Source organism: Gossypium hirsutum, chromosome A04 (assembly GCF_007990345.1).
Source record: "Gossypium hirsutum isolate 1008001.06 chromosome A04, Gossypium_hirsutum_v2.1, whole genome shotgun sequence".
Lineage (NCBI taxonomy): Eukaryota > Viridiplantae > Streptophyta > Magnoliopsida > Malvales > Malvaceae > Gossypium > Gossypium hirsutum.
In genome coordinates, this window is record NC_053427.1 from 21,058,990 (window position 1) to 21,070,928 (window position 11,939).

Consider the following 11,939-nt stretch of genomic DNA (forward strand, 5'->3'; position numbering starts at 1 on the left):
AATTCACGTCACTACTACTGTCTGAATCTATTTTATGGTAAATTTTACCTATTTCATGGTTTCCATGGATTAGCTAGTAATTTGACATACATAACACCAAATATGATCATGATTAGCCATTCCAATGGCTAATCATTACCAAGCATTTCCATACCACTCAATAACCATATCATAAGACCATATATACAAAATGATTATAATGCTATACATGCCATACTCAAAATATGCAAGCCATTATGCCAAGATGGTATACGGATAGTGTGAGCATGCCTCCGATCGTTCCCGTTTTCCGAGCTGGCTTGTCAACACTACAAGGAATGAAAAGGAGGAAGTAAGCATAAATGCTTAGTAAGTTCACATGGAAATAGCAAGTAACATAACCATATAAGCAAACATAAAACATCATTTGCATAATCATCACCAAGACATTCATATCACATTTTCATTTATCATCTTACCATATTGTTGTTATATCGAGTTTTCAACCCGAGGGTTAAGTACATACCTGTTCAAAGTATCCATTTGACAACACTTACCAATACGTCCCTTTCATCTTGAGTATTCCTCCATTTGAGTTGAACTTTACCCGTTGAACACATCGGAATATAATTCGGATACATGGAAAGTTTGCACATAAGTGCTACATATGTAATCAAGAAATCATGTAACCTGCCCCTAAGTGAACTCGGACTCAACTCAACGAGCTCGGGCGTTCGCATCCATAAATGAACTCGGACTCAACTCAACAAGTTCGGATGCCTAGTTACATCTTACGAACTCGGACTCAACTCAACGAGTTCGGACATTTGCATCCATAAGTGAACTTGGACTCAACTCAACGAGTTCGGATGCTCAACCATCCTAGTGACATGTCACTTGTATCCTAATCTATTCCTAAGGTTCAAACGGGCTTTTTCCCTCGATCTCACATTTGCCGTCTTCCATGGAATATCGAAACCGATACTCGGTAGCAATTTATATTTATCAAGTAGTAAACATAATTTGCATATTACTCAACATTAACCACAAAGCATAATATTTCACGATAAAAAATCAGCATATCATCATATCATTTAAATAACATAAAAACATTTAAAATAATAACTATGTTACCAACATTTACATATGAGCTTACCTCGTATGCGAAAATGGCTACTTTTACCATTTCATCCACAACTTGGTATTTTCCCCATTTTAGCCCGAATTTTAGTTTTCCTTGCTCTATCATTTAAAATATAGTCTAATTAGGAGTCACATTATTCAAATTGACCCAAAATCATATTTTGGAAAAATTACAATTTTGCCCCTAAACTTTTGCATATTTACACTTTTACCCCAAAGCTCGTAAATTAAACTTCAGCCTATTTTCTTATGTTTTATGACATGCTGATCATTTTCCCCTGCTATGTCAACATCAAATTCTCACTCTAACATGTACTTATGACTATTAGGTATTTTTACCGATTAAGCCCTTTTGCTAGTTTTCGCTTAAAACTGAGTAGCACAAGTTGTCTAACATAATTTAAAACCTCATATTCTATCATAAAACATAAAAATACACAAATTTCATCTATGGGTATTTTTTCCAAATATAAACCCTAGGTTAAATTATTGCTAGCATAAGCTTAATCGAGCTACCGGGACTCCAAAAACGTAAAGAACTTGAAAAACGAGGCTAGAATGGACTTACAATCGAGCTTGGAAGCTTGAAAAACCCTAGACATGGTTTCTCCTTGCTATATTCGGCCATGGGGTTGAAGATGAGCAAAATTGGCTTTTAATTTTGTATTTTAATTCATTTTACCCCTAAATGACCAAAATGCCCTTACTACTAAACTTTCCAAAAATTCCATCCATGTCCAATTTTTGTCCATAGACTTAGAAATTGGTAAAATTGCTATTTAAGACCTCCTAATTAATATTTCAAAACAATTTCATACTAGAAACTTCTAGAATGCAAGTTTTGCAAATTATTCGATTTAGTCCCTAATTTCAATTTAAGCACTTTATGCATAAAATTTCTTCACTAAATTTTCACACAATCATGCAATCATATCATAGACCTTAAAATAATCATAAAATAATTATTTCTATCTCGGATTTTGTGATCACGAAACCACTATTCCGACTAGGCCCAAAATCAGGATATTACAACTCTCCCCCCTTTAGGGATTTTCGTCCCCGAAAATCTTACTAGAAAAGTGGTCTTCACTTTTAATCTCATATTCGGTGCCGAAGAACTTGCACTTAGACTGTACCTCCAATACATCTCTTCAATTTCTCATATGATCTAAAAGCTTACACTCTCAGCTCTCAACTGTTCTTAAATTTTCAACCCTTCTCAATTTCCCATGATATCATGACATAAAACCCGGATCTCAACTTGATTTAATGGAGACCGGAATTCCAAGAAATCCAACAATCAAAGAGACCTGAAATTCCATGAATCTGATAAGTAGGAATTCATTCAATATAGATATGATTTATAGATCTCGCCAAACATTTAACAATAGGATACATCACATTTTCATCTTTCCGCTATGGAAATAATTCTTATATGGCCTCAAGAATAATCCTTCTCATTTCCATCCCAATATCAACGCTGACAAGGATAATTTTGATAGATCCCAATGCTCGGCTTTAACCTCTTTAACAACTCCGATTTTATGTAACATCGAATGCTCTAAACTATCACATTACCTCACTGTCTTGAAACACATCACAATTCATACAACAGTACATTACTGAAAGTCAAGAAGTCTTTGATCAATGTAGACTAGTCTAGTTCAGACGCTTCGGTTACCAATATTCTCATCTATCCGAACTCTGTCAACATGTAATAAACTTTTCAGCTTTCACAAGATGGAAACCTTATCATTTGTGGCGACTTAAACTAATATTCAACTCTTTCTAATAAATATACACTTCTCGTTCAAACTATTTACTCTTTTATCCGTACAAAATGAAATTCTATTATCAGACTTGGGAAAAATAATCCTGACATAATTGTCACATGAAATCTTTCAAATAAATAATTTACCATACCGACTGAAACTCGCGCTTTTATCACCTATGCCTTTACTGATGTCAAATCCTTACACAGAAATTAGAAAAAATCCCAATACTAAATCACCACATTACCAAAATCAAATTAGAAGTATAGTCATATTTGACATGATTATCACGAGCTGAAGAACCCACTTCGAACATGAGTCATAATTGACAAATTATGGAACAAAGATAACAAGAAAACCGAATAAAGAAATCCAAGATAGAGAAACCCGGAATAAAGAGATCCAGAATAAAGAGATCCAGGATAAAGAAACCCAAGATACGATACTATGCTGGAGAATCGAAAACCAAACTCATAGAGAAAATACGGAATACCCCGATAATTCTTCAAAGAAAGAAAGTCCAGAAGAAAACATCATTTAATCCCACTGAAATCAAATATAACAAGATCAATATATCTTCCCATACATATATATCAGATGAAGCATCAAGTAGAAGAAACAGAATCATAATATCATACGTATTCTCTCATCAATTCTTATCAGACGAAATGAAATAGAATACCCGATGAAATAGAGCAATATAAATTATAAACCAGTCAGACTACCAATGCTTTCATCCAACACCAGAATTAGAAGACATTCCCATATAACAAGAATTTCTTCAGAAGATCAATAGCCATAGAAATATTTCTGAGAACGGGTAAACACATAGAACATCTCAAAAGAGACTGCTAAATCTGTCCAGTCATAACTGTCACACTCAGATAGTTCACATTTCAAATATCATTTCCCCAGCTAGTTCTGCCATCAAAAATTTCATATTAAACCATTCACTAAAGAAGGTCAGTTTTGAATAAATTTTGATTTACAATTATCTCGACCTTGCACCTGAGTAATTCGATTTACCAAAGAGAATTTTCTTCTCTAACTCGGACAGTGCATAATTCCAATAATCTTTATATCAAACCGATACTTTACTGGCTCTGACTTTACTTATCAGCTCATTTTCAATCTCTGATCATACTTATAATTATTCTATCACTGAACTCTTTGAGTTCTCAACCGGAAACTTATTCAATACAAATCTCATGAAATTCCATTATAAGTACCACTTCGGTAAGGGGGAGGGGTTGTAGGACCTCTGACTCGACTTTCTTATACATACACATATGACATAACTCCCATCATCATAGCAACATCATCAAAATCATGTCATTCATTCAGGCAATGCAACATTCATGTTGGCTTACACAAATTTTCCTATTGTCCATTTAGACAATATACTTATGCATACATTCTATGTTTTCTAGATAGCTTTACTTATCCATTCATTTAATTAAATTAATTCATGCTCATGACATCATATAAGGCGAAACAAACATAGATATTTGCATCACAATCACAACATTCATTTCGTGCATCATCATGTACATATCATTACAATCATATAATTCAGTCCAACAATTTAACATAGATAAGTTCATTCCATTATAATCCTTTATCTCATAAAAATTATATATCATTAGCATTCATCAACATTAGACGTCCAAATCAAGACAAGGACATTTTCATTCGTATCATAATATTATGACTTTTATTCATACCTCTACTACTTTCTATTTATTCAATTCATCTTATCAAGGAAGCCACATACACTACATCATATGAGCATTAAGCAAATATGAATATTTATCACATATGTATCATAAACTTTTATTCATACTTTCCTGAACCGAGACTTATCATAATCATAATTTTACTCAAATACCTTCACATAACATTGAACATGGTCGGCGCAGCTCGGTTGGAGAGTACCCTGTCTAAATAAGACGGTACTCATACGCGTCGGAAGACATCACACTATCACAGATCAGTGGCATGTATAGCTAAACTTTTACACATGCTAGGTTAGTCCGAGAACCGACTAAACCTGCTCTGATACCACCAAATGTAATGCCCCGTACCCGAGACCGTTGCCAGAGTCGAACACGAGGTGTTAACGGACTTAATTCATTACTTAAACAGCTCATACAATTCATTTTAAAATTTCCAGACAAGTTGGCTAACTGCATCACAGTCGCTTTAAAAATCATATCTCGAGTTCCGAAACTCGAAATCCAATTCTGTAAATTTTTCCTGAAACTAAACTCATATATCTATTTAGTAATTATTTTCTATAATTTTTGGTCAGGCCAATTAGTACAGTTTATTAGTTAAAGTCTCCCCTGTTTCAGGGTTCGACTACTCTGACCTCTGTATATTACGAATCAGATATCTCCCTGTAGAGAGTTTCAATGACTATTCCGTTTGTCTCTAATAAAACTAGACTCAATAATGAATCTGTACATATAAAGCATGACTTCTAATTATCTTTTTAAAATTTATGGTGAATTTCCAAAGTCAAAACAGGGGATCCAGAAATCGCTCTGACCCTGTTTCACAAAAATTTAAACATCTCATAAAATATAGCTCATATACCTGTTTCGCTTCTTCCATATGAAAATAGACTCATCAAGCTTCGATTCCATAACTTATTCATTATTTAATTTCATTTATACTATTTTTAGTGATTTTTCAAATTCACGTCACTACTGCTGTCTGAATCTATTTTATGGTAAATTTTACCTATTTCATGGTTTCCATAGATTAGCTAGTAATTTGACATACATAACACCAAATATGATCATGATTAGCCATTCCAATGGCTAATCATTACCAAGCATTTCCATACCACTCAATAACCATATCATAAGACTATATATACAAAATGATTATAATGCTATACATGCCATACTCAAAATATGCAAGCCATTATGCCAAGATGGTATACGGATAGTGTGAGCATGCCTCCGATCGTTCCCGTTTTCCGAGCTGGCTTGTCAACACTACAAGGAATGAAAATGAGGAAGTAAGCATAAATGCTTAGTAAGTTCACATGCAAATAGCAAGTAACATAACCATATAAGCAAACATAAAACATCATTTGCATAATCATCACCAAGACATTCATATCACATTTTCATTTATCATCTTACCATATTGTTGTTATATCGAGTTTTCAACCCGAGGGTTAAGTACATACATGTTCAAAGTATCCATTTGACAACACTTACCAATACGTCCCTTTCATCTTGAGTATTCCTCCATTTGAGTTGAACTTTACCCGTTGAACACATCGGAATATAATTCGGATACATGGAAAGTTTGCACATAAGTGCTACATATGTAATCAAGAAATCATGTAACCTGCCCCTAAGTGAACTCGGACTCAACTCAACGCGCTCGGGCATTCGCATCCATAAATGAACTCAGACTCAACTCAATGAGTTCGGATGCCTAGTTACATCTCACGAACTCGGACTCAACTCAACGAGTTCGGACATTTGCATCCATAAGTGAACTCGGACTCAACTCAACGAGTTCGGATGCTCAACCATCCTAGTGACATGTCACTTGTATCCTAATCTATTCCTAAGGTTCAAACGGGCTTTTTCCCTCGATCTCACATTTGCCGTCTTCCATGGAATATCGGAACCGATACTCGGTAGCAATTCATATTTATCAAGTAGTAAACATAATTTGCATATTACTCAACATTAACCACAAAGCATAATATTTCACGACAAAAAAATCCGCATATCATCATATCAGTTAAATAACATAAAAACATTTAAAATAATAACTATGTTACCAACATTTACATATGAACTTACCTCGTATGCGAAAATGGCTACTTTTACCATTTCGTCCACAACTTGGTATTTTCCCCATTTTAGCCCGAATTTTAGTTTTCCTTGCTCTATCATTTAAAATATAGTCTAATTAGGAGTCACATTACTCAAATTGACCAAAAATCATATTTTGGAAAAATCACAATTTTGCCCCTAAACTTTTGCATATTTACACTTTTACCCCAAAGCTCGTAAATTAAACTTCAGCCTATTTTCTTATGTTTTATGACATGCTGATCATTTTTCCCTTCTATGGCAACATTAAATTCTCACTCTAACATGTACTTATGACTATTAGGTATTTTTACCGATTAAGCCCTTTTGCTAGTTTTCGCTTAAAACCGAGTAGCACAAGTTGTCTAACATAATTTAAAACCTCATATTCTATCATAAAACATAAAAATACACAAATTTCACCTATGGGTATTTTTCCAAATTTATACCCTAGGTTAAATTATTGCTAGCATAAGCTTAATCGAGCTGCCGGGACTCCAAAAACGTAAAGAACTTGAAAAACGGGGCTAGAATGGACTTACAATCGAGCTTGGAAGCTTGAAAAACCCTAGACATGGTTTCTCCTTGCTATATTCAGCCATGGGGTTGAAGATGAGCAAAATTGGCTTTTAATTTTGTATTTTAATTCATTTTACCCCTAAATGACCAAAATGCCCTTACTACTAAACTTTCCAAAAATTCCATCCATGTCCAATTTTTGTCCATAGACTTGGAAATTGGTAAAATTTCTATTTAATACCTCCTAATTAATATTTCAAAACAATTTCATACTAGAAACTTCTAGAATTCAAGTTTTGCAAATTATTCGATTTAGTCTCTAATTTCAATTTAAGCACTTTATGCATAAAATTTCTTCACTAAATTTTCACACAATCATGCAATCATATCATAGACCTTAAAATAATCATAAAATAATTATTTCTATCTCGGATTTTTTGGTCACGAAACCACTATTCCGACTAGGCCCAAAATCAGGATATTACAGTTAGTGTGTTGGAGGTGCTGTGTTTAAATCTTTGCGTGAGCGTTAATGCTAATCTTTTTGATCGGTTTCCTGATAGAGTCTTAAGGGAGTTGGATTCTGAGAAGTTGGATGTTAAGGGGTTAGTGGAGAGTAAAATAGGGGATTATATTATCTTTCCTCCTTCTATTGTTGTCACTTTCAATTCTCGATTTCTTCTGCTTGTTATTGCCATTTTTCTGATCAATTGTTGCTTTTACGTTTTGGATTCTTCAATCGGGTTGGTATGTTAGCTTTGGTTTTTGTTAAGGTTAGTTTTGAGTTTTGTGCTTTATATAGATAACCGAAATTGGAGGTAATCGTTGAATTCTGTGGCTCAGGAGAAGATGGTGAAGCATCGTTATTCACTTTAGCGGCTTGATTAGGTTGTGCTCGTTTTCTTGTTCTTGGTAAGTGTTAAGTCAGTTTCTGTAAATTGGGGCTAATCATGTTAGGTTCATATTAGGGTACTATGAGCTGATGGTTACTTTATTTATAGGTTTTGAAAGGCTCAGGAGTGGTTTCACGTCGAATTGTTACTAGGTGTGCACCCGAAACACAAAAATTGAGGTTTCAGCAAAAGCTAAAAATGGCTACTGTCGACGCCACAGGGGTATGTGATTGTCCGTGTGGTAAGCCGTGTGTAAGGACACGACCATGTGATTGATGAATGCATGGACGTGTGTAAGACACGGCCGTGTGGTGGCTCGAGTGTGGCTGTGTGGGCCATACGGGCTAGGCCAAGTTAGGCGTGTGAGCCCACACGGCATTTCACACGGGCGTATGGGTTATTAGGCCAGGCCGTGTGGACTATACGAGCAAGGCCAATCTGGGCGTGTGGCCACATGGGCATGTAGGCCCATTATACTGAAACTTTTTGTAGGGTCGCACGGGTCATCCTTATCAACTGTGGACCTACTGTAGGGTCGGTAAAGGCTTATTAAACCCTAAAAATGTGTTTTGTTAGACTGAAGTACTGTTCTGAGCATGTCTGTGCCATATATATCTACTATCTGTTTATATAAGCATGTTCTATCTGTTCTGGGGTGGGGCATGTATATGAGGAGGAAGTATTCTGACCGACATTAAACACCTTTATGCTGGCAGCTTTACTGCATATATTATCTGATATGTGTCTTAATGACACGACGTGGTATGTAGGGATGAGTGGGTATTTTTAACCCCACATGGTATGATAAGATAGTCGGAGATGGTGTGTAGAGGATGGGCGTAGGATTTTGCACATCTGTATTTTTATTTGATTTTGTTGCTGTATCTAAAAAGGACATGAGTCTGTATCTGTATCTGTATCTGTTTCTGGTTATGTGTATTATGATTGGAGGCTTGCAAGCTTAATTTTGTTGGATTACACACTGAGTTTTCGTAAACTCACATCTGTTTGTTTTTCTGTCAGGTAATCCTCAGTCTTAGGTGGATCGGTGCAGTAGAAACTCAGTGGTGACCACTTGTAACACCCCTAACCCGTATCCGTCGCCAGATTGGGGTTACAGAGTATTACTTGAACATAAGTACAATTCCGAACATCCTCATGTTAACACAGTTCATACTCATATATATATCATTAAAGTAACTAATTAAACTATTTAATGCTTAAAACAAAATTTACACATAATGTACTATTTTAAACTAAAACAAAAATCACATGAATCTTTTACTTATTCGACTGTGCAATTACCTATACAAACTTACTGATTTCGGTTAATTAACAAGCCACATAATTAAGCATTTTTTTATTTTATAACCAAAACATATGTGCAAAGAATATTATATACATATATATATATCTAGAAGTCATGCACTTATATATATAAATATCATTGCCACGCCATGAACAAAAGCATACCAAAATTATACATTAATACAACCCACAAATCATATACACATAATCACTCAATTTGATCAACTTATATTCGGCATTTGTACATTATAACATGTACAATCAATTTTTATAATTATAATTAAAGTACTAACATATACATTATACAACTTTCATAAACATTAAATCATTTTAAGTATACATAGATTTACCATGCAAACCATACCAACAAAATCAATTCATATTCGAACATCCACATATCTCGTTAACATTTTTAAACCATCAATAATCAAACCAAATTTCATTCATTCAAACATAACATAACCTATTAATCCATATCATTTCCGAATACAAGCACATAACATAACTTATAATCAACCATGGTATTCGACATAATAATCAAAATAAACTTAAACTAATATTCAACCAACATCGAACTCAAGCATAGCAATTAAGCCATTTTCTCATGGCCTTTATGTACAGTGCTTTCAAAACAACAAAATCTCCCAAACTATTATCCTATACATGCCATAATGGTAACTTAGGATTACTAAGAAGGGGTACCAAAACGTTGCAGACAGGTGTGATGACTCCGAGGATGGTTCCGAGCATGAAGCGGATCAAAAGAAATCTAAACAAGAGACAAGTAAGCACACTAAATGAGTTTTCAACTCAGTAAGTCGTAAGCCATATAATGCAAACAATTAACTGAATATGTCGATCTAGAAACTAGAAAGGTCCATAGCTTACAGAAATTATCAATTCAACTACTAGTCAAGTCTTACCATTAACTCAAAGTATCATATAACCGAATACCTTAATTCCTTCCTATAATATTTAACAACGATGAAATAGATGCATCCAAGTACCTATGATTCAATTTTCATGTCTCCAATCTCTTATTTTTATCAATAACTAATTTCACTTACGTAATGCTCAAACAAGGAAATTCGCACCCATAGTGCCATGTTAACCCGCACACATAGTGCCTTAGTAATTCACATACGTATTGACATTTAAATCCACACACATAGTGCTATACAAGTCCGCAGACATAGTGCCATACAATTTCGCACACATAGTGCCGAAGTCAATTCGTTTTTAACAAAGTGATTTATTTAATTAACTAAGTATAATCGGTCACATGCCTTTCAATCAAAAGAATACGTAAACGAGAGAAATTCTTTCACGATTTGCATACCAATTATGTATATAATAACCAGGCTTAATGGATTTTAGACTTACTTTGTGTTGGATGAATACTTTGTGTTGGATGAAACAGTTCCAATCGCCTACTCAATGTTCTTTGCTTTGCCCTTACTTGAGTCCCCTCCTTTGGGTTCTTGAGCTAAAATAAATAAATTAACTAATTTAATTACATGGCTAGTTAGTTATATCCCATAACATTAATGATTTCATATCACAAGAATCACACGGCTAAAACTTGATTTTTTATTTTTTATTTTATTTTTTTTTCACCTTAGGCTTTAAAGCCATTCGGCTATTGATCACCTAAGACCACATTACTCTCTATAATCCAATCAATATTTCAATAAAACACCTATATATATATGTATATACGGTAACCACCCCTTGCTAATTACTCACATATATAAATATATCATATTCAACTATATCAATCCATGTATCTATCACATTCAGTTATAAGGCATTCACCTAAATATCACATTCAACTATAATAATAGCCTTTATATACATATATATATACTTTCAATAAATTCATAAACCTCATTAATGATAAATTCAATTTGACTTAATTGCTTAAAAACTTACCTTGGGTATTAACTTTTGATAAAAACGATTACTCAACTAGCTTCGACTTCCCCCGATCCAAATCAACTCTCTTTTGATCTTGAGCTACTTAAAAGAAATTTAAACTTATTTAATTAATTAACTAACTCAATACACTAAAGAAATACTTAATTGGTTAATTTATGCAATTTCCCCTCTCATTTTATGCTTTAAACAAATCGGTCCAAAACATTTAAAACATCAAGCAATTATTATTATTATTATTTTCCAAGACACTCTTAGGCCGAATGCTCTTCTAGTTCACAAGAGTCCTCCCAAATTTTTTTTTTGAAATTTAGTTACACAATTAATTAATTTACAATTAATCCTTAAATGCTAAAAATCATATAAAATTTCAACCCAAAATATATTCATCTAACACTTATAATTAAATTTGTATTATCAAACTCAAGGATTTCATAAATTCTATCAATAGCCGACTGCAAAATCTATAACCATTTCAAAAATTATCACTTGGGCTAGATAAACTACTTAACATCAATTCAAAATATGCAAAAATTATAAGAAAA